Source organism: Peromyscus californicus, unplaced genomic scaffold, assembly GCF_007827085.1.
Source record: "Peromyscus californicus insignis strain IS unplaced genomic scaffold, ASM782708v3 Scaffold_14__1_contigs__length_90479793_seg_2, whole genome shotgun sequence".
Lineage (NCBI taxonomy): Eukaryota > Metazoa > Chordata > Mammalia > Rodentia > Cricetidae > Peromyscus > Peromyscus californicus.
The window spans coordinates 36,846,503-36,871,442 of NW_026294436.1; the positions used below are offsets into that span (position 1 = coordinate 36,846,503).

At 42.2% G+C, this 24,940-nt stretch overlaps 1 protein-coding gene across 2 annotated transcripts in view; it reads right to left on the bottom strand.

Moving 5' to 3' along the window:
• Positions 1-24,900, bottom strand: part of Rnf2 (ring finger protein 2) — a 35,673-nt gene extending 10,773 nt beyond the window's left edge. The window contains exon 1 of one of the 2 annotated variants that reach the window (XM_052737167.1): positions 24,743-24,900. The gene's annotated coding sequence lies outside the window, so the exon portion shown is untranslated. Of the gene's footprint in view, positions 1-24,734 lie in introns of both variants that reach the window. The other variant, XM_052737166.1, reaches the window with a different exon arrangement.
• Positions 24,901-24,940: the final 40 nt, after the last annotated feature.

A 24,940-nucleotide genomic window follows, 5' to 3' on the forward strand; every position in this document is an offset into this window, starting at 1 on the left:
GAATGAAAACCAAACACCACATCTATACCCCAGAGGAACCTTGTCTAGGTTACTTACTTACTGTGTGTTCTTCTGCTTACTCCCTCCCCCCCTAAAAACCATTCACTGCTCCCCTAAACTGTATATATCTCCCCACTTCCCTTTCTCCACCATCAGGCTCTTCTTTGAAGTATACTCTCTCCCCTTTCAATGCCCAGTATCAGTTTGTCTCAGCTGAACCCACAACCAGGAAGTTTAAAATAGAAAACCTAGCCTCCAACAGATTGAGGTGATCACATCAGACAAATACCCTTTGAGGGAATCCAGAAGCTACATAGAAGGCTCTATAGCATCACTGGTCAGAGCAAAATAATCAGCCACATGGAAGAGAATTGGAAAATTCCAGACTACTTCTTGTCATAATCCCTATTCCCTATATAGAGCCACTATTAGGAGAGAAACCTCTAGTTTCTAACTTCTCTCTGGGAAGGGAAAAGTAGTACACTCTGCATGTCCCCAAGATTCAGCTTTTCTGGGGTCTACCCAAAGAATCAACTTCTGTCTAGCTAGCCTACCTCTGAAATGCTAACAAGACTCAGGAAGCCCAGGAAGGCTCAGTGTAATTCAGACAGAAACACACATTCCCTCTTCCTGGCTGGGGCAGGAAGCAGTGGTCTAATCTAGGTCAGAAACACCTATAGTCTTGCCTGTCTTCAGTGCTAGAGGGATCTGGAATATCCCCCCAGTTGTTCAGGACAAAGCACGCCAGACTAGAGAGGCCTCAAATCTTCTCCTGCAGAAGGGTCAGACTGAAAACAACAGGCAACAGCTTAATCTGATACACAGAAACCAAGAAACTGAACAGGGAAATACACTCCCCCCACCCCCAAAGGAGGACAAATCACCAGCAAATGACTCTGCTTAACTGACACATGATTTATGTACCAGAGAATTAATAAAAATACTAGTCATAAGCATGTTCACCAAGCTCAGGAGAACAACAAACACAAAAAGTTCAACAACGAGAAAAACTAAAACCACAAAACTAGATAAACCGTGGCACTAAAAGATGAAGTATCTGACCAAGCAAGCAGAAGAAAAGGGTCAGCAGAATGGGGTTTCATGGAGGAAGCAAAGGAAGTCTATAATTCACAGGACACTATGGAGAGGACCAATGGCTGCATTATGGAAGCTCTCGGAGGGACAAAGAAAATAGGAACAAAACCTCAAAGAGAAAAGATGGTCTCTGGTTCCTAACTGCCATGATATGCACAGCTCTGTTATTCTGCCACTTCCATGACAGACAGACGGACACACTTCTGCAACCATGAGCCAAAGTAAATGGTTCCTGCCTTGTTCTCTCAGATGGTTAGGCCACAGTGACACACACTAATACAGGAAGTTGGTACCAAGGAAGCAGGGTCATTGCAGTGAGAAAACCTGGTCAAAGGGTCAGTTAGCACCTTGGAACTGGTTTGTCGGAGAAGCTAGCCAGGAAATGTCTACAGCAATGTAAGCAGAGAAATTATAAGCAGATTTACCTGGTAGGAACTCAAAAGTTCATCACACTAACAGGAACCTAAAGGGCAAAGGTGAAGCTCATGAAGTTTCAGATTAGAGACACTCACGTTACATTCTCACAAGGACGTTGTCTATGATGTCTCTGTGTTTAAACTTTATTTCTTTACTGGTTTATTGAGACAGGGTTTCTCTGTATAGCCTTGGACTGTCCTGGAACTCCCTCTGTAGATCAGAGGGAGTTGGTCTGTCCTGGATCTCGCTCTGTTGACCAGGCTGGCCTTGAACTCAGAGATCCACCTGCCTCTGCCTCCCAACTGCTAGGATCAAAGGAGTACCCACTACTGCCTGGCATGTTTAAGCTTTAATAAAGGCTAAAGAGTGACAAGCTAATATTGGCAGAAAAAATTTTCAAGACACAACAGCAATTCAGCATTTGTTACTGTTGGCCACTTTTTAGCTGAGTTTTTAATGAGAGAAGTCAAAGGTAGAACAAAAAGATTTGCAAAACATGTAGTCTGCCCTGAAAATGAGCAAAGGAAAAGTGTAGACAAAGGTGTGCATGAACCATGCTGGCTCTCACCTGCAATCCCAGCACACAGAAGAAAGACTGCAAATTCAGGGCCAGGGAAATGATTCAGTAAACGGCCACTAAGCCTAGGACACAGAGTGGAAAGAGAGGATGAGGCCCACAGCTTGTCTTCTGATTTCCACACATGCCACAGTGGCAGAAGTGTATATATGCACGCGCAAACACACAGAATAAATAGGTTTAAAACGAATTTTTAAAAAAGATTATGCTGGCGGTGGTAGTGAACGACTTTAATCCCAGCACTTGGGAGACAGAGACAGGCGGATCTCCGAGTTCAAGGCCAGCCTGTCTACAGTTCAAGGCCAGCCTGTCTAAAGAGTGAGTTCCAGGACAATCAGGGCGACACAGAGAAAGGCTGTTTGGAAAAACAAAAACAAAGCCAAAAATAAAAAATTTAAAAAGGGGGGGGGTGGGGACTGGTGGTAGCACACGCATTTAATCCCAGCTATTGGGAGGCAGAGCCAGGCAGATCTCTGTGAGTTCGAGGCCAGCCTGGTCTACATAGCGAGATCCAGGACAGGCACCAAAGCTACACAGAGAATCCCTGTTTTGGGAAAAAGAAAAGAAAACAAGATTACAAACCAGGCAGTGGTGATACACGCCTTTAATCCCAGCACTGGGGAGGCAGAGGCAGATGCCACTGTGGCATGTGTGGAAATCAGAAGACAAGCTGTGGGCCTCATCCTCTCTTTCCACTCTGTGTCCTAGGCTTAGTGGCCGTTTACTGAATCATTTCCCTGGCCCTGAATTTGCAGTCTTTCTTCTGTGTGCTGGGATTGCAGGTGAGAGCCAGCATGGTTCATGCACACCTTTGTCTACCTCTCTAGCCTGGTCTACACATTGAGTTTCCAAGCCAGCCAGAGCAACAGTAGGACTCTTTTTCCAAAAAGAAAAAAAAGGGGGGGGGGGCAACAAATTCAAAGTCAGCCTGGTCTGCACAGCAAGACCTGCAGGGGCAGAAATGGGGGGGGGGGGGGGTTTGGTTAAGATTTTAACGTTAAAAAGCCACCAAGCATGCTGCACTGGGATAGCAGAAAAGAACCTTAGGAACACCCTAGGAACTGACAGAGCCTACCCAGTGCAGGCTCCAAATTGCAAAATTTTAACTTTTGAAAGATTTTTCCCTTGGGAAGACTGCAGTACCATACTCTAACAAGGACAAGAGAATTCTTCATGATTCAGAAGCCCTAGTACTCAGAGTCCACTTGTAACCATGGTCTAAGGCAGTAGTTCTCAACCTGTGAGTAACAGCCCCTTTGGAAGTCAAAGGTCCCTTTCACAGGGATCTCCTAAGAACTTCGGAAAAGATATTTACAATACAATTCATAACAGTAGCAAAATTACAGTTATGAAGTAGCAACAAATGTAATTTTATGGTTGGGGTCATTTTATTAAAGTGTCACAGCATTAGGAAGGTTGAGAAGCACTGATCTAAGACAACCAAGGCACAGATAAAGCTGGTGACATGCCTGATACCTCATGGTACTTTTGTAGGCATGCAGATATTTCCACCAAGATTTCACAGTACGGCTTATAAGGCCAAGCAATCAATGCATGGTAGGGTCAGGATCCATGCAGGCAGTCACACAATGGGCAACATATGAAACCCTGAGATCCTGGAGTTGCCAGGAACATGGAACATCTACAGAAGAATGCTGAGGATAGCTCAAGTGAAGTCCAAGCCCAAGAATTAGAGCATGTGGGATGCAAATGAGAAGACTGTACTGCCCAATACCTTTGGAGCTCAAACCATAACACTCCAGGCCCCGGATGCTGGATACGGGCCTATAGGATTTAATGCTGCCCTACTGAATAGTCTTGCTTTGAGCCAATTCTTCCTTGATAATCTCTCATTCCTCCCTTTTGAAGTGGGCCTGTTTACTCTGCCACTGTATAGTGGACATTTAATTTAATGTATGTACATTTGTGTTCTGACAGAAACAGCTTAAGAAAGGCATTTATTCTGGCCCAAAGCCCATCATGTCAGGGAAGGAATGGCAGAGGGTTCAGTCTGTGCAAGCAAAAGCTGACTCAGCAGCTGCCTGTTACACTACACTCACCAACAAGTAGAGTTGGGGCTGACAGCACAGCTGGGCTCTAACTCTCAAGGCCTACACATAGGTGTGCAACCAACATGAAACACTAAGTACACAACACATAGTGTAAGTTTCTCCTTAACTGACATATAGAACCAAAACTTTATACACATTCATTGGCATTAGCCATAATAGATTGATACACATCTATAACACCCTTTTAAAGTACAAGCTGTAGCACAAAATGACACTTTATGCAAATTAAAAGCCCAACCACCTAAAAATTACCCCCACTCAAAAAAGGCAGCTTTTCTCAAGCCACTTAAGTTGACAACCAACATTAACCATCAACTCTTCCCTCAGGATGTCAAGAAATCAGGCTACTGGAAATCAGATTACTAGAAAGTAGGTTGAATGCAAAATAAAGTACATTATAATTGGGAGGGGGGATGATGAATCTTTTTACTACTGTAACTTGAAAAACTGGTCACTGACAAAAACACCCTCCACCCCTGTGTAACTTCAGTGAAATGCATGACCTGAAATAAACAGGAGCAATAAACCAAGGGATTGGGTAACAGCACAGCCAATCTGAAGTGGGGTGGGTGGCAGACAGCCACTGAAATGACTGCTCTTACCAAACAACACATATCGGGATTACCTGAACTACTCTAGAAGCTGTAAAAACATTCCTAAGTTCTTTTTTTAATCTATGTATTATTTTATCAAATGAAGAAACTGGGTACTGAAAGGCATAAAAGACTCAGAAAAAGATTTAATAAGAAATAGAAATGTTTTTGTTTTTACACAGCCAGAGATTTCTGAGGGAAAAAAAAAAAATCTATCCTTAACAACAAAAAAAGTCTCTAGAGATGAAACTCCAGACTACACACATTTGAGTGGTTGTAATCCCCAAATCTTGTCTAATTTTCTTGCCTGTAAACATTCATTACATTCTAAAAATTAAGAATCCATTCTGTTTCCAATAAGAATCTGTTTCTATTAGAGATCTAAGCCATTCACTCTTTTTTTAGGGAAGGAACTGGACCTGTTCCTTGTCTACTGAATTCTCAATTCTCCCTGTATTTCTCTGGGTTAAGACTAGGGACAGAGGAGAACTGAGCATTGCTGTAATAATTAACCTGCCTCCACTCTACAGGTCTTCTATCTACTTTCAAAGTAGTATGGATACCCATGAGAAGTCGGTCATATCATTACACAGGAGGTGGTTCCCACTATCCCTTAGTTCAGGCATTATGAGCAGGAACAGATTTTTGAAAACACTATGTTTTGCAGAACAAATGTACATTTAATAGCTGAGTACAGACATACATACATAAACATTAAATCCAAGCTACTAAGGAGCCTGAGAGGCAGGAGAATTCTGAATGCAAAGCCTCACTAGGCCACCGAGTTAACCTCAAAGCAGCCTGAATAAATTAATGTGACTGCCTCAAAATAGAAGAGAAGGTGAAGGGAGAAGAGAAGGGAGGAATCTCCATGGTAGAGCACTAGCCCAACATGCATGGGGCCCTGAGTTGGATCCTAAACCGGAGCTGGGGGTGGGAGACACACACACACAACACATTAGATCCCAAAATATATTAGAAACGAAAAATTTCATTCCATGTTTTCCCTTAGAACAGCAGTTCGCAACCTGTGGGTCAAACAACCCTTTCATAGGGGTCACCTAAGACCAACAGAAAACACAGACATTTACATTACGATTCCTAACAGTAGCAAACTTACAGTTAAGGTTGGGGGCCACCACAACATAAGGAACTGTATTAAAAGGTCACAACATTAGGAAGGTTGAAAAACATTGCCTTAGAAACTAAGTATTTTACTAAATATTTTCCAATTAAAAACATATTTAATGAAAAGTTAGATTTGTATTTATTCAACAACATTCTGGGTTAATCTTGCAAAGATAGTTGAGGAACCTAAGCACTAATACCATTTTTCTACATAAATGTTCATTTTATGACATCTGACAAACAGAAACATACATAAGCTCCATATAATGGCATTTACAATCTATCAAAGTTACAACTCTTACTGAAGGGTGTCAGCCTGCCCTTGACTCAGTCAAGCCTACTGTGGAACTTCACATGAAGCCAACAAACAGAAGCTCATCTCCTACTCAAAGTGCTGGCACTCTAGAACGCTGACAGGGCCACATGCTGTTCTCAAGAGCTTGTAATAAAGTCAATCTACTAAACCCAAACCACTCAGGAGTACAGGGAGCCTACTTTTCCTCCCAGTGCCAGCTAATTCTACTGTGGCTGTCACAGGTGACCTTCTCAATGTCCAGAGCACACACGTCCTCCTTTAAGTGGTATCAAGAAGGGAATCCAGGGTTTTCAAATACCAGGCAAGTGTTCTCTGCCATAGTCACATCCACAGCTTTGGGGAAAAAATCTATAGGGATAAATATTTCATAGGGCCATTGGCAAAGTTTAACGAGATGTTCATAAAAAGTGCCCAGCATGTTCCACAAAACTAAAAGATAACATCTCTTCTATGTATTTCAATTTTAAAAGTTATTATTTCTTTGTCCTCTGGCATGTAAAAGATCAGGAAAAATTTATTTAACCCCTCCATAACTTATCGAGACTTCACACAAACCTCCTTCAAAAAGAGTTAGTGGTTACATCCAGGAGCTCAGTACCTCACCTGGCAAAATGCTTACCTAACATTCATGAAAACCCAGGGTTCAGTCCCCAGCACTACACTCACTACTTAATCAAGCATGCTGACCCATCCCAGGACCCTCAGCACTGAAGAAGTGGAAGAAAGAAGATCATAACAGGGCCATCCTTGAACTCCACAGAAAACTGTAGATTTGCCTGGGCTCTGTGAGACTCTGTCCATAAAGATTTAAAAAAGGAAAATAAAGAGTGGGTTGACTCAAGACTGCTAATTGGAGACTTATTCTATAACAAACAAAGCTGTCAGGGCAGATTTCTATGCTAAAAGCCTGTATGTGACCTTAATCCTAAATGCAGTTTTTAGAAACTTAAAAGAGAACAGAAATGTATTGGAGACAGTTAGAGCTCATATTTCATATTAGAAATTCTTCTAGAATGTTTCTTGGATTATAGATTCAACCTCCAAACTCAATCTTTTAGGGACAGTAGGGCAATACAGACAAGGCACATCGATGTCCAAACAGAACAGACACCAGGCTAACACCCTTTATTCTTTAGTTAAATTCTGAATAAACCAGTCTGAAGTGAGACCCTGCCACTTCAGTGAGTGAATAGATAACTCAATTCTTAGATAAGAGCCTCAAGCATATACTTCTACAACAAAGGTGAAAGAATTCATATAAAACAGCAGATGTGCAGCAAGAGTTGACACTGTATTCTCACTGGAGCAGCGAGAATATGCAGGCACAAGGGAGCTTCTACAATGAATAAAGTTTTGTTTTGGTTGAGACAGGGTTTCTCTGTGTTGTTTTGGTGCCTGTCCTGGATCTCGTTCTGTAGACCAGGCTGGCCTCGAACTCACAAAGATCCGCCTGCCTCTGCCTCCCGAGTGCTGGGATTAAAGGCATGAACCACCACCGCCCAGCTCTAAATAAAATATTTTTAAAAAAGAAAACTATATCCTATTCTGAACTAAATTCTCATGCATTCGATGCCTACAAATGTTTACCAGGTGCGTTAATTATAAATTGTAAAATCTATTTACAGCACCTGAAAAAAAACTATAGTTCAATAAGAAAGCAATAAATCACACTCCCTTTAAAACAGAAGGAACTTGTGTAAATGAGGTTATTTAGAAATAAATGCTCATTTATACTTAGATGAATGACTGCTGATGGAAGACATTATTACACATTTAGTACTTTAGAACGATATAATTTATTCTCTCGTGGGTCTGGAAGTCAGAAGTTCTACAAACCAAGGTGTCGGCAGGGCTCCTCTACCTTTCTGACATTGTCACTCACAAAATTCACACTGGAAAACGGGCAGAACTGAGTTTGAATCTGTTTAAATATATGATTTTGTGTTGCCCCATTCATATCTATCTTGGGTCGCATGAAGCACAACAGCGGGTGAGCAGGGCCTTGATAGAAGTATCTGCTACTGCTTTCAACTTCAGGTAAATGTGGCCACATCATTTCAATCCTGGTTTCTGTGGTCACACTGCCTTATCTTCTGTTCTAATCTCTCAGTGGTCCACTCTTATAAAAACATGTGTTGGCATTCCAGGCCCACCTGGATAATCCAGTATAAACTCCCTGTTTCAAAATTATTAATTTTATTACATATGCAAAGGCCCTCTTTCTAAGTAAAATAACAGTCTTATCTTTCCGAGACTATATGTAATATGTATATATTTTGGAGGCTATTTTTCAGCCAGCACACCTGTCCAAACTAACACACCAATTCTCCACAAATAGCACTTAAAACGATCCAGCATAAGATTAGTTTTCTTTAGCTTTGTACTATGAAACAGACACCAGGAAATATCACTTCTACATTATCCCATTTTCCTCCATAACATTTTCCTTCATTAGTTTGAGATATGCTCTCTTAAGTACTGCAAAATAAACCAGAACTTCCTCTATTTTTAACAAGACATTCATCATTTTATTCCACTGTTAGTGTCCTTCTCGACTAGGGTAAAAGAAAGGTCACTTCAAATCCATTCTCCCATTTCTAAATCTTTCCTTTACTTGCTCAATTTTATTTTGTATCATGCAAATGAACAATTTCTTCCTTTATTAAAGTAATGCTTGCTTACAGGACAGAGAGGTTAGTTAGGTTTTAGAAATTTACTCAAAACCAGGCAAACCAGGAAAAGTAAGAATTTCCAAGTAAGCAATCCAACTGTACTCCTAACCCTGCCTGTACTGACTGTCACCTCCCACATACCACCTTCAGTTCCGTGGTAATCTAAAGCCAGACACCAACCTCTGTAAACTCCCCAAGACACAAACAAGGTGCTCTTCGTTTCTCTACTGAAAGTTTATTGTACTTAACTCCTGGAACACTCGCCTATATCACCACTGCATTAGCGAGTACTTTTTAAGCAGTACTGTTAATTCCTAATTAGATTGTATTTCTTTGTGCACATGATGGAACACAGAGAAGTATTCAGACTGACTTTCCAAATCTCTATTATCCAATATTAAGTTGTTTTTTGTTTGTTTGGTTGATTGGTTTTTGTTTGTTTGTTTTTCCCAAGACAATGTTTCTTTATGTAGCCTTGGCTATCCTGGAACTCACTCTGTAGACCAGGCTGGCCTCAAATTCAGAGATCTGCCTGCCTCTGCCTCCCAAGTGCTGGGATTAAAGGTGTGTGCCTCCACCACCCAGCTGAAGTTTTCTAAAGGTCTACTGGCAGACCCTTTAATGTTTTTTTTCTTTCTTTTTTTTTTCTTTTTGGTGCTCCACAACTAAGTTATTTGTTACAAGGAAAATAAATATTTTAAAGACTTTGGAAGTTTCACTTAACTACATAATGAAGTATTCTTTATACAGTATCCCACTATACTTCCATCATTACCTCATCTCCTCTAATGCTAAGTCTCCACACAAAGATACCTCCTCTTTCTCTATGGTTTCAGGATACAACTGTCAAGGTCCTGCAATGGTCAGCACTAGTTATCTCAGTTGATTTCAGCCCCTTTACCCAACCATATTGTTAGCAGATCCATAATTAAAAAAAAAAAAAAAAAGGTGAGTGAGTAATGTTTACTAGAAGCTTTCACTGTGATAGGAAATTTCACTTACTGGCTAATGAAGAGGACAACCCCAATATATGCTTTCACGGTATTTGATAAATAGCACAAGGGCACAAATTAAGGGAGAAAAAAAATCAGCCAAGGCTCCCTAGAGGAAAGGCCTCCTCCTTGGAGAAGGGTAACTAAGTACCGAAGTGAGGAGAGAAAGGCCAGAAGGCCAGAAGAAGCAAAAGCCGCCCGCCCGTGACAAGGTGAGACACTCCAGGGCATTGACTCTGAACTGTCAAGAGCTCAGCACGACAGTGCACTGCTTCCATCCAGTGCTTGTGAGCTCAGCTGAGGCAGGAAAATCAGGAGTTTGTGACAAGCCAAGGACAGAGAAAAGGAACCATGGCAAAGAAGTAGGGAGAGTAGCAGGCAGTTAAAGCTGAAAACATAAACCAGAGCATCAAGAGGGCCTACTGTAAGAAAGATCTGTAGTACATAACTGGCAGTTTAGGAAAACAAAACAGAATACACACATACCTCTAGCAAAAGTACAGGACAATTTAAGAGGCCAGAATCCTAATTAAAACACTAAAGCACACATTCAAAGACACAAAAATGGCGGTATTAGAGCTCCTGGTAGTAACAATCAATTGGGTAGAGAACTAAAGAAAACAAACAATAAAAACCAACGAAACTGAGGATGGTTAAAACCATACCATATAGGAGATGAGGAAGGAAATAATAAAGGGCTCCCAAACTTGTGACTGTGGAGGTGCTAATGCTAAAGGGTAAATCAGGAAATGGTGTCTTTACAATTTCTATTCTAAACACACTAGTGGATGTTCTAAGACCAAGCAGACAAGAAATAAAAGGCACCAAAGCAGAAAGTAATTCTGTTCAAAGATGGTATCATCTGATGAAAACTGAAAATTCCACTGAACTGTAAAAAAATCAGTTGAACAGAAATTCAGCACGGTAAGAATAAATGACAGGAAAAGGAAATAAAACAACTCCAATTACAGCCACGTACATACAGGCATGAAATAATCTAGGGCACTTGCCAAGGATATATAAGGCCCTGGGTTGAATTTTAAGCACATAAAAATCAGTCTTCTACTATAAAACTATATTCCAGTCAGCAGTGAAACACACACACACACACACACACACACACACACACACACACACACACACACACACAAAAGTACATTACAAGATATCACATAGGGATAGAGATATTTTAATGCATAGTTACACTGATGCTCACAGTAACAAAAATGACCCAATGACCCATTTCTTCATTTTCCAATTTTAAATGGTGCATTACTCAGGAGTAAATAAGCAACACTAACAAAAATCTATACTTTCAAAATCACTTAAAAAAAAAAAGTAGAGCCAGCCATGGTGGTGTCTGCTTTTAATCCCAGCACTCAGGCACAGACAGCAGCTTGGTCCACAGAGAGAGTCCTTTTTTTTTTTTTGGTTTGTTTTTGTTTTGTTTTTTTTTTTTTTGGTTCTTCGAGACAGGGTTTCTCTGTGTAGCTTTGCGCCTTTCCTGGATCTTGACTCTGTAGAGACCAGGCTGGTCTCAAACTCACAGAGATCCGCCTGCCTCTGCCTCCCGAGTGCTGGGATTAAAGGCGTGCGCCACCACCGCCCGGCCAGAGCAAGTTCTAAGACAGCCAGAGCTATACAGAAAAACCCTGTCTCAAAAAACAAACAAACAAAAAGCAAAGCCAAGTGTGGTGGCACACATCTGTAATCGCAACAGTCAAGAGGCAGAGGAGAAAGATTGCAAAATTCAAGACCAGCTCATTTACATAGGAAGCTCCAAGGTAGCCAGAGCTAAGCAGCTTTTAAAGCACCATTTCAAAGCCAGAATCTGGCATGTAGCCCACACCTTTAATCCCAGTACTCAGAAGGTAGAGAGACAGGTGAATTCAAGGCCCACCGGGTTCCAGGCCAGCCAGGGCTGCCTAGTGAGACCTTGTTTCAAAAACTTAAAAGTGTAAATGGAAAGGCACCTTGTATTTATAGTATAGAAAAATTGTTTTTCAAGAAAACGATACTACTCAAATTAAGTCAGCAATCTTTCAAGATCCCAGTGAGCACCCCCAAAAAATAAATAAATAATCACAAAGCTCAAGACTGGCAAGACGACTCAAGAGCCAAGAGTGCTCACTGCTCTGGCAGATCTCAGTCCCCCAACCATCAGGCAGCTCACAACCATATGTACTACCAGTTCCAAGGGATCTGACACCCTTAGGGCCTCAGAGGGCACCTGCATGTAGGCTCACACACATACACATAAATAAATATAATAATAAGTAAATCTAAAAACTGTAGCAGCAATCTTAAAAGTTCTTATTAATAAAATCAAACCTGAGCCAGGTACTGGGGTGAACTGGAAGATCAGAGAACCAGAACAAGCCACAGCTACCTCACCTCGCCAGATCCTCAGCTGGTCTTGTTTCCTCAGACTGGAGGCCTCTGAGTCCTCATCCAGAATGGGTCTCAGCTGAATTGCTGCTCAAAAGCCTGAATGCTTAACCAGGCCAAATGCTTCTAGTTTCTGGTCTTCACACCTTATATACCTTTCTGCTTTCTACCACCACTCCCTGGGATTAAAGGCGTGAGTCACCATGCCTGTCTGTATCCTTGAACACATGGATTTCTGCCTCTGGAATGCTAGGATTAAAGGCGTGCGCTACCACTGCCTATCCTCATGTTTAATATTGTGGCTGTTCTGTCTCTGACCCCAGATAAGTTTATTAGCATGCACAATATTTGAGGGATACAATACCACATTAAAAAGAATCATAAAAGCCCAACTCAAAATTCATACACAATCTCAAGAGACCTAGAACAATCAATATAATATTGAGAAAAGAAAAAAAGAATTTCTGCATCCAAAAATTTAACACAAACCTACATTACTCAAAATGATGTGGGTTGGAGAAATGGCTCAGAGCCTTGGAGCCAAGATTATTCAAATGGGGAGGAGAGAGACGAATCTTTTCAACCAATACTGAGAAAAATCAGGTATCCACATGCAGACAAATGAAGCTGGACCCAAATATTACAATATACAAAATGTATCTGACACTGGATTCTGCAATACTGTGGGAGGGGATATCAAAAGTACAGACAAGCGGGGCGGTGGTGGTGCACGCCTTTAATCCCAGCACTCGGGAGGCAGAGGCAGGTGGATCTCTGTGAGTTCGAGGCCAGCCTGGTCTACAGAGCGAGATCCAGGAAAGGCGCAAAGCTACACAGAGAAACCCTGTCTCGGAAAAAAAAAAAAAAAAAAAAAGTACAGACAAGTACACTGTTAAGAATGAAAAAAAAACCCTACAAAATGTAAGAAAATATTTGTCTAGAATACATTAAAGAACTCCAACAACTAAAAGCAACAAAATAGTTGTTTTTAAAAAACAAATAACTTATTTACAGACATTTCTCCAAAGACGTACAATAAGCATAGAGAAAAAGGGGGCTCACTAATCCTTAGACAAATGCTACTAAGAACCACCTCCCTCCCCGCCTCTCCCTCTTTTATATGCATGTACATACACACATAAACACACACACACACACACAGAGAAAGAGAGAGAGAGAGAGAGAGAGAGAGAGAGAGAGAGAGAGAGAGAGAGAGAGAGAGAGAGGAGATTTGTAAAATATTGCTGCCACAAGGTGGAGACAATGTGATAACAGAAATGTTGGCTGCTGAAACAGGAGGAAGGACAAACCTTCCATGCTCATGGAAAGAAGCCCAGCTTCAGTTCTAGGGTGAACTAAGGCTAAACACTTGAGCTGAAGATCCAGTGTCCTTCTCTATAAATTTATACTAAGGAGCCTCAAAAGTATTCTGTAATGCTTCAAGGAACAGATTTGCCTCATTTTCCTAAACTAGATAATCTAATAACTTCTTTCAGCTTGAATACCCTAACCATTATTACAACCTTTACCTTCCATCTTTTCTTTCCAAAGCAAGACAAAAAGAAGCAACACATTAATCCATACCCAGAAGCCAAGCATAGTGGCTCACACCCGTAATCCAAGCGCCGGGGAGAGCAGCCATGGCTACATATGAAGTTCAAGGCCAACCTGGGCTAAGTAAAGGGGAATAAAGTCATAACCAAGGCTTTCCATACTTTTCACTTTAAAGAGAACCATTACCCTATACTTCTCCATGTCCATCTACACTTCTACTTAAAGCAATGAGTTAGTCATAAATTTTACCTAAATTTGTATCCTAAGTGCTACAGACTATATACCTGGGTTCTTTGTTTTTTGATCCTGTGCAGTTTGGAGGGGTTTTGCCTAATTTGACCCATGTTTAATTCACTTCATATGTCTATTCTTTAGACAAGTCACATTCCTTACCACCCTGGTACTTCACCTCCTAGTTCTCATCTGCCAGTAAGTACTTTTTTTTTTTGGTTTGTTTTTTTTTTTAAATCTCAGCCAGGTAGTGATGGCCCATTCCTTTAATCCCAGCACTTGGGAGGTAGAGGCAGGCAGATCTTTAAATTCAAGACCAGTCTTGTCTACACAGAGAAATCCTGTCTCCAAAATCCAAGTTTTTTCTCTTCAGAATCAAACTGAACTATTGATCCAGTTCAGCACCCCACATGCCACTGCAAGAGCCTAAATTTTTGAAAAGTGGTATTCCAAAGTTATAATTTCTGAGAAGAGGAATGTGCATTAATTAAAAGGGGCTAGGGGTATAACTCAGGGGAAGAGTTAGCATGCACAAAGCCCTGACTTCAATCCCCAGCACTACAGAGTGGGTAATGGCAACACCAGTAATCTTAGGTGGGAGATATCCAGATCCACCAAGTAAAAATTTAACAAGGCAGAAAAAAATATGCTAACTATTCTGTTTCCAGAGACGGAAGAGCTTGTAGAAAGTTGCATTTGCAACAAGAGAATAACCTAAGCCAGGCATAGCGGAGCATGCTTTAATCCCAGCACTTTTGAGGCATAAGGAGGTAGCCCTCAGAGTTTGAGGTCAGCCTGGACTATATAGAGAAACCCTATCTCGAAAAACCACCAACAACAGTAATAATAAAGTAACCTAAAAAATACTTCAATTTAAAAAAGCTTAGGGGGCCGGGCGGTGGTGGCGCACGCCTTTAATCCCAGCACTCGGGAGGCAGAGGCAGGCGGATCTCTGTGAGTTCGAGGCCAGCCTGGTCTACAGAGTGAGTCCCAGGAAAGGCGCAAAGCTACACAGAGAAACCCTGTCTCGAAAAACCAAAAAAAAACAAACATTGAAGTAGAAGGAGAAAGGTTGTACAAGCCTGGGCTGGAGATAGCAGTCATTGGGGGTCTCTTGCCTAATGTGCTTTGGTGTTCAGTCCCGCAGCAGAGCACCTGCACGCGCCTAATTGATTATACCGAGCTTTGCTTTAGTAGGTAGGTATCGCACATGTATAAACATACTTGATATGCACACATGCACACACTAATGGAGCTTCTTGCATTATTTCCACATCACTTTAAACCAGCAGTTCTCAGCCTATGGGTTGAAACCCTGTAGCAGGTCGCATAGCAGATGTCCTGCGTGGCAGGTAGTTACGTTAGGATTCACAACAGTAGCAAAATTACAGTTAAGAAGTAGCAATGAAACAATTTTATGGTTGAGGGTTACCACTTGTGAAGAACTGTATAAAGGGTTGCAGCATTAAGAAAGTTTGAAACCTCATTTCATAGAGGTTTAGACCTGTGTATTGATTTACTGAAAGTCACAATTTCAGTGTATCAACTGTGAGAGGTTTTTTTCCCCCTGCTTTTGTGAGCTTTGATAAACCTCAGGTTCTTGGATTTTTTTTTTATTTTTTTATTTTTTGGTTTTTCGAGACAGGGTTTCTCTGTGTAGCTTTGCGCCTTTCCTGGGACTCACTTGGTAGCCCAGGCTGGCCTTGAACTCACAGAGATCGATCCAACTCGCAGAGATCCAACTCGCAGAGATCCAACTCGCAGAGATCCAACTCGCAGAGATCCGCCAGCCTCTGCCTCCCAAGTGCTGGGATTAAAGGTGTGCGCCACCACCGCCCAGCTCTACTTTAATTTTTTAACACGGAATCTTATTAGGTAACCTAGGCTAGCCTTAAACCTGGGACTCCTTCCTGCCTCGCCTTTGGATTACAGGTTTATGCCACAATGCCCAGAGAAGTTTTGTGGGGTTTTTCCCCCTTTTTTAGAAAGGGTTTCTCTGAAACTGCTGTGGCTGTCCTGAAACTCACTCTGTAGACAAACTCAGAGATTAGCCTGCCTCTGCCTCCCAGTGCTGAGATTAAAGGCATGTGCCACCACTGCCAAAGAAGCTTTGTGATCAGTTTTTTTGTTTGTTTGTTTTGTTTTGTTTTTTCTTTTCGAGACAGTTTCTCTGTGTAGCTTTGCGCCTTTCCTGAATCTTGCTCTGTAGCCCAGGCTGGCCTCGAACTCACGGAGATTCGCCTGCCTCTGCCTCCCGAGTGCTGGGATTAAAGGTGTGTGCCACCACCGCCCAGCTCATGTCATTTATTCTTACTGTGCTAAATTTCTGTTCAACTGATTTTATTAGTTCAGTTTTTACAGTTCAGTGGAATTTTCAGTTCTTTAAGTCGGGTGTGGTGATGCACACATTTAAGGCAGCACCCAGGAGGCAGAGGCAGGTGGATCTCCGTAAATTCAAAGCCAGCCTGCTCTACACAGTAAATTCTGGGACAGTCAGTGACGGGTACATAGTGAGGCTCTTTTTCAAAAACCAATAAATCATAAAATAAACAAAAACTTTAAAGAGAAAACTATATACAGTAATACTATAATAAAAAATGTGTGGGGGCTGAAACAATGGCTCAGCAGTGGAGAGCATTAAACTGCTCTTGCAGGACTCAGGTTCAGTTCCCAGAACCCACACAGCAGCTCACAACCATCTGTAACTCCAGTTCCAAGAGACCCAATGTCTTCTGACCTCCATAGGCACTAGGCATGCACATGGTACACACACCTACATGAAGGCAAAAGCAATCATACACACACACACACACACACAGAGTAAATCTTTAAATAGAAAAATTCACATCTCTAATGGTAGCAATCCATTCTCTCATAAACAAAACTGGGGCCAGGCTTGGTGCACAGACCTGTAATCCCAGTACTCAGGCTTGCCTGAGTTTGAGTGAGTTCAAAGCTAACCTGAGCAATTTGGTGAGACCACTTAAAAGAAGGAAAGCCAAAGTGCTTCTATTATTTCTGGACAACCAAGGGGGAGGTTCTATTAACCCAACAGCATTGTCTTTGGGACACTTTAGCTTTCACTCTTCAAACTTTTTTTTGGGTGGGGGTGGGCAGGGATAATGGTGGCCAAAACTGAAGACAGTCCTGCCTCAGCATTCCTCCATGCTGAAATGACCACTACCATCACTCTCTCTCCCCACTGCTTAACAAAAAATTCCACAAACCCATTATTCTTAATAGTTTCTGAATCTGTAGCCCCCACTCAGAATCTGATGAAAATGAAGAACCCTTACCTCTGAGGGGAAAAAAAAAGCGTGATCAACACAGTATATCCGTAGTTCCTCCCCTTCCCGTTCCACCCTTACAACTGTCTATCAAACACGGAATTTCAAAAACTCTACTATATTCTAATGATTAGGGACAACTCAGTCATTCTAGGAGGGACTACACACGGGCTATTTAGGGCTACTCAATCTCATCTACCAGGACACTCATCTCAGATTTTTTTAATTTTACATCCTGACTGAATTTTCCCTTCCCTCCTCTCCTCCCATTCCGTTCCATTCCCCACTCCCCCTTCAATCCACTCCTCCTCTGTTTCTGTCCAGACTGAAAGGGACAGGCCTCCCTTGGATATCAACCAACAAAGCATGGCAGAGTCAGTTGTGGTGAGACCAAGCCCCTCCCCTGGTATTCAGGCTGGGCCAGGCAATCCAGTATGAGGAACAGGTTCCCAAAGGCCAGCCAAAGCATTAGGGACAGCCCCTGCTCCCAGTGTTAGGAGTCCCACAAGTAGACCTAATTTCGTATTTTGTAATGACTTCTTCATATTTCCTTATGGTTTAGTCACAAAGCTATCACCAGGATAGGATACAAGCCACAGATAAATCGATTTCTTTTTCTTTCTTCACATATATTCCTGTTTACAATTGACTTTAACTTTTTTTTTTTAAAAAAAAAAGTCATTTATTTCTTATCTTTACAAGTAATAAAGGAGCTATAACCCTAGCCCTACAAATGAAGTTTCTTACCTCCAACTCTGAAGCTCCCTTCTACAACATACACTACCCTTTCAGTAATATACAGTAAGCCTTCTAGAAGACATTTGGCTGAGTTCCAAAACAGCTCTCATATGCTAAATTAAATTCTGCCCAGAAAACAGTGTAAATACTGAGAGTTTAATGCAATTACTAGCATGGAGATGTCTTTTTAAAAGCAAACAATTCGTTTTCAATCAGTATGGTATGTGTGTGGTGGAAGAAACAGGCAGAAAGTCAAAGCAAAGTTCTATATAGGATCTACACATTTCACAGTGCTAACTGGTATAGTCCTTAATACAATGAGAAAAGAGAGGAGAGTTGATAAAACATGTCAAAACAAATGAGGAACTTGTTTTCTCTTCCAGAAATAGCATTTATTAAGACAGAGGACCTGGGCGGTGGTGGTGCACACCTTTAATCCCAGCACTCATGAGGCAGAGGCAGGTGGCTCTCTCTGTGAGTTCGCGGCCAGCCTGGTCTACAGAGTGAGTTTTATAACAAAAAAAAGAAAGAGAGGAAGAAAGGAAGAAAAGGGTAAGAAAGTTCTTTTTGGCGGGGGAAGGGGCATTAAAAAAATTGCTCCTGGTTCTGAAATACAGCTAACCACAAATCTAAAGTTGCTTTTCTGTCATCTGCTGGTTCAATTAACTACAGTGAACTCTTACATTCAGAAAAACTAACTATCTAAACTACTTTTGAATGACCTTAGAAGGAGAAAACATGTCTGCAATAGTTTATTCCTATTATCTACTAAAAAATAAATTACCCAAACACCTATATACAGACTTAAAGTACAAAGAAACAAGAGTTTTTATAATTTCAATGAATAAGGCACAAAATAATTATGTGGCAAAACTGAGATCGCTCACAAAAACAGCTTTCATAGGAGGGGACGGACGTAGAAAATAAAGGTGGATTTGATCAGAATGTAAGATAAAGCTTAGCTAAGCAGAGGAACAGAGAGCTGGCTGCTAAGTCCTTTGGGCTCCCAAAACACATCACTCATCTGTTACTGCATGTAACACACTGTACAGTAGTTTATTTGTCATGCCCACTTCAACTGAACTCCTTAAGGATGGAGCCCTTTAACGTATTTTTCTATTTCTAATTCCTAGCAAAGTGGCCTGGCACAACAGAGAATTGTGTGTTGTGAAGGGAAGGGAAGGGCATGGTTTACATTAAAATTACTGTATTCATCATGTACCGTTTGTGCAGGTCTTTTATTCACTGTCTCTCAATTTTCAAACCACCCTCCTAAACTACAGTCCATGGTGATGGAGTAAATTATTCACCAAAATTTCATGACTCTTCTGTCAGCAGGGTTTCTGCTAGGTTGTGCTGCTTGCTAAAGGTAGAACTGTACCTGGAAAACGCGAAAAGGAGCCTCTTTTAGGCTGCTATTAAGTTGAAGCTGCAGTCAGCCCCGGCCCGAGGCGGCAGTAACTGGCTCTAGTCTCCAGCGTCTTTCGGTACTTCCAGAACCAGCCATCACACGTCTTTCTATAAACAGCTGACCTCTACAAAATCTAGCACCAGCTCCATGGACCCTCTTCAGACTCGTATCTCGTATGGTTTAACTACTGTTAGCATCCCCTTTTCGCTTTTATATTCATCTAATCAATTTCCTAATATTAAATATGTTGTTCTTACTAAAGTTGGTTTTCTTTACTGGGACTTAGTATACTGCCAGACAGTGATTTTTTTTTAAATGTGTACAAGGATGTTTTCCCTACATGTATGTCTGTGTACATATGCATGCAGTGCTGGCAGAAGCCAGGATTGGAGCTACACCCTGCTGTGACCCATCCTAATAGTCTGGGAATCTAACTGCAGTCCTCTGGAAGAACAGCCAGTGCTCTCAACTGCTGAGCCATCTCTCCAGCCCTCTGGACCCTGTGAGCGCTGTCTTCGGAGATACCATGCTGCGCCAAGAAATTCGAGGTTATTTTATAAACTCCATTTTACAAAGGCTAACTAGAAATCAGCCATTTGCTTCTGTTTAGATGAAGCATAAAAGCCACTGAACTTTTGTTTTTTGTGATCCAAGCTATTCAGCTTTGGAATACAAAACAAAAAATGATTCAAATAGTGCAGGACAGTTCAAACATTAATCCCCTTCTTCCTACAGCACAGTCAAAGATCGCTGACACAGTAGAGCTGATCTAGTCCCCATTGTTTTCAGTCTAACTGTGAGATAAGACTGCTAAATGTGGGGGTTTGGTCCGGTGTGTTCTTGCTGCCATTCTGGTCCAGATATGCCCCCATATCATCTAGTGTTCAAGGAAAGGACCAGTGAGCGATCTGTTCTACACAGGGCTGAACTTACTAGTCACTTTCAAGCTGGTTTTCTCAGTGCTGGGGACTAAGTCCGGGTACGGCATATGCTAAACACAATCCCCACCGTTTAACTATGCTCCTGGCTCCAAGCATAATTTTACACTTTACACACTGACTTTGAATTCTAACTTCTTCATTTAAAAAAAAAAAAAAAAAAGAGCCCCACCACTAGGCCGGGCATATTGGCCCAGATCTTTCTTCCCAGCACTCAGGAGGCAAAGGAAAATGGCTATCTGGGAGGTCCACGCCAGCAAGGAATACATAGTGAGACCGTCTCAAATCACATACATAAAACAAAACACAACTCCACTCTACAACGTAGAAAAAAGAATGCTTCTTTCAGAAGGGCCCATAAGCAACACATCTGTTGAAAGCAAACAAGAGAAACTCCTAAGACTTTTTAATCTGCCTCTTACTTCACTTCGTTAGCATGCCTTCAGTAGACATCTCAATCTGAAGTTAACTTTTAAAGCAATTCCTCACTATTAAATTTAATACACAAAAACTAACTTTTAAAATTTCAACAAATGGCTGCTATACAGAAGCAATTCCTTCTCAAAATGTGTGAAAACAATCAAATCTTTCTTGGAATTGCTGGTGACACAAAGCAGTTCAACATCCAATAGGACATACTACTAGATCCATCCATACTAATCCACTTCAGCTGCCAAACACCCACAAAGCTTTAAAACAAAATTGAGGACATGGCCAATTCTACTGGAGTTTCTCTACTCAGAACAAAATTGGTAATGGGCCACCCACCTTCTCAACATCTACAGTCAGGGACTCATTACCTAGCTAGCTCCTGCCTCTGAACAAAGTACAGCTAGTTTCTAATTAAATACCATGGGCCTCATTACAAATTCAAAATATCTATGTGAAACCAAGCTATACACCCCCTCCACATACCCACAAATGAAATACCAAAGACTCAAAGAATCCAGGTCCACGAGTGTCCAACCTTTTTTTCCCCTTAGGGAACTAGATTTCACTATGTAGTCTAGGCTAGCCTGGAACTCAGAGACTGCTTAAGTACTGGAATTAAAGGCATGCGGCATCCAACTGAGTGTCCAACCTTTTGACATTGTTGACAAGATGCTGTGATCTATACAAACTTGCTGGGTCCCATTCTTAGCTATCCTGGAATCTATGTGGCCTGGCAGCAGGTCGGGCACTCATGAATGCTGGGAATGAAGGCCTTTAGATCTTTAGGAAATGGACTGAGCGCTAAGGTACCTTTATACTCTATTCCTATTCAAATTCGAGTTAATGGTCTATAAGCTACTAAATTTTCAGACAAATGCAAGAAAGCAAGCAACTGGCATCTGATGTTTATCTTTCATGATATATAACACTACTTAGAAATCAGTAGCATGTTTGTATGTTTGCAGAGTGTGTACAACCTCAAGTATTCTTCCTCTTTAGATTACAGACTGGGGATGGGTATATAACTGGGTGGTAAAGCTAACTTGGGAGAGAAGTACTGCTGAGAGACCCAAAAAGTATTATGCTGGGGCATATACCGGTAATACACCGATAATCCCAGCAGGACTTCCAGGAGTCCAAGGAAACCTAGGTTACAGAATAAGATCCCACCTCAAACTATGATACATTTTTTATTTCTCCAGAATTCAGAGAATGAGTCATTTCAAAACTATGAGGTCTTTTTAAGTCATACTAGAAACATTCCCATAATTTAACAAATTTTTTTAAAGGCTTGTGCCACCACCACCCCACTTAAAGTACATTTTAATATAAACTCATTTCTCTAGCTAGAAGGACTTATGCTTCTTTGCTAATACAGAAATTAAACTGTCCCTCAAACATCTGGTTATATGTTACTTGTTAGGCACGCATCACCTTTATTTCAAAACTGCATAATATGAACACAAATCATGAGTAAATCAGATTAAAGAGTATAGACCAGACATCAGAAACCTAAGACCTATTAAATGTTAATCACTCCACAGTGAAAAAAAAAAAAAGAAACCTAAGACCAGGGACAGACTAATGAGATTCCAAACATGTTTACTGACTTGGTCTATATTTCTTTTCTTTTTTTTTTAATAATTTATTTTTATTTTATTTGCATTGGTGTTTTGCTGCATGTATATAGAATGTGTGAGGGTGTCAGATCTTGGAGTTACAGACAGTTGTGAGCTGCCATGTGGGTGCTGGGACTTGAGGTCTGCTGGGAGAGCAGTCAGTGCCCTTAACCACTTAATCTCTCCAGCCTCAACTTGGTTTATATTTCTATATACTCTACCTGGGCACTAACTTGAATGATCCACAGAAAATAAAAACAAATAACACAACAAAGCCCACTAACTTCCCAGTATTTTGCATGTCTGAACTATGTTATATTGTTCTAATTTGAGGCTTTCTGTGCAGCACATTTGAGGACATTACCTTATTTTTCAAATACAAAGACTAACAGGACTCAGCCAATTATCCTCAGTAACATCTCCTTTTAGAGGTTTGGTTTTTGCTTGATTGTTTGTTTGAGGTAATCTCATAGAGCCCACACTGGGCTTTATGTAGCCAGGGATGACCTTGAACTCCTGACCATCCTGTCTTCACTCCTAAAGACTAGGATACAACTATGTGTCTAAAGTCTCCATTTTAGTCTTCATCTATAACTAAAGTCAAGTGTGTATCCCACACGGGTGATTTAGATAAATTACTTAAGAAAACTTGGAAAAAGTAACAATTTTTAAAATTTTACCTTTTTGCTATGGTACCCCTAGAAACTGGAATGTTACATTGTTTCCAGTTATTTGACTAAACAGTGGATTAGTTGTACCGTCAAGACTTTAATAATAAAGATACCTGTTGATTGTGACAAGTAGAAACTTCAGAGGGCAAAGAGGTATATATTCAGGAGTAACATTGCTGCCACTTAAGTTCTTTATAAATTAAAGGATCAAATTTCAATTCAAGACACAAAATGTAAGCCAGTTGTGATGCTGAATGTCTGTAATCTCAATACTCATTTGAAGCAGGAGGACTGACTGCCTTAAACTACATATCCAGTATGAGGCCAGCTTGTCTGGACTATACTGAATGGGATGCTGTCGGGGTAAAAACAAAAAACAAAAAAATCCCCAAACCTAACATCAATCTGAATTGTTAAAATATTCAGAAATTAAAAATAATTAAGAACATTAGCTACCAAGCCCACTAAGCACTCCAGTTGATCATCTCAGAACTACCAAAAATAAATTATTTAATGCAAATGGCTCATGGTGCTTTTAATTAAATGATCAGCTTAAATTACTGACACTGTCTCCTTTTTTACTTCAAAAGAACCGCATACTACTAAAAATGCTTAATGCACATCTAAGATTTTTTCACACACCGCATTACAAGTCTGACATTTTCACAACTCGTTACAAGGCATACAAACTTCCGACAGTCTCTTAAAAGACACCCAAAGGTGCTTCGTGGAAATAAACTGGTTATTTGTTTTAGTGGTCAAAATAATCGGAATGAACCTCAAAGTTTGCAAGACCGATTTTTTTTTTTTTTTTTAAACCAACAGTATCTCTACGAGGACGAAGGCGACTTCTGTAGCAGGGAACCGATCCTAACAACTAGGACCACGGCTCGGGAGTCGACAGGCAACCCGCGATTTCGCCACACACGTCCCGGGTTCAAAACGCGAAGCTGCCAGAGCGGACCCAGTCGCCCCCTCCCCCAACGCCGCCTCGGGGGTTGTTGTGGGGGGGGGGAGCGGTGAACCCGCGGCTCTCGGAGGCGGCAACAGATACTCCGGGGCAGGGGGGCGGCCCTGCGGGAACGTGGGGCCGGGAGGGGGGGTCCCTAGGCCACCCCGATCCCAGGTACCAAAGGAAGGAGGGTCGTCGTCGGCCTCAGGCTCCCCGCCCCGCCCCTACGGCGCGGAGCTCCGGGTCCCGCGGGGAAGCCCGGGGGTGGGGGGGGGGGGGGGGAGTTCGCGTAGCACTCCAGAGCCGCCCGCCCGGGAGGCCCCCGGCCGCCGTAAGGCGAGGGCGGCGCGGATGCGCTCCTAGGGGAAGGGCTCCGGACGCCTCGCCAGCCCGCTGCTCACGGGTCGCGAACAATGAGCCCTCCCCGGCGGGCCGCGAGCGGCCGAGCGAGCGACCGGGGGCGGCGGCGCCATCGCCTCTCGGCCCCCTCGCGGCCCGCGGACACACGGACACACACACAGACACACACACACACACACACTCCCCCCCAGCCCCGCCGCCGCCGCTCGGGCCTCAGCCCGCCCCCCGGCTTCCCCCTGGCCCGCAGCCCACCGCCCTCGCACCCCTCGCCGTCCCGCTCGCCCCGCTCACCCGCTCACCGGCTCCTGCCCCAGCCCGGGGCTCCGCTGGCCGCGGCCGGAGCGAGACTCGAGGATCAACCGCCGGCGCCGCCGCCGCCGCACAATATGGCGAGCCTCGGCTTCCGCAATGGAGCTCGGGAAATACAACAGGGGCCGCTCAATATTCATGAGAGACTGGGGTTGGGGGGGGGTTGGGTTGGCGGGGGGGGGGGGGGG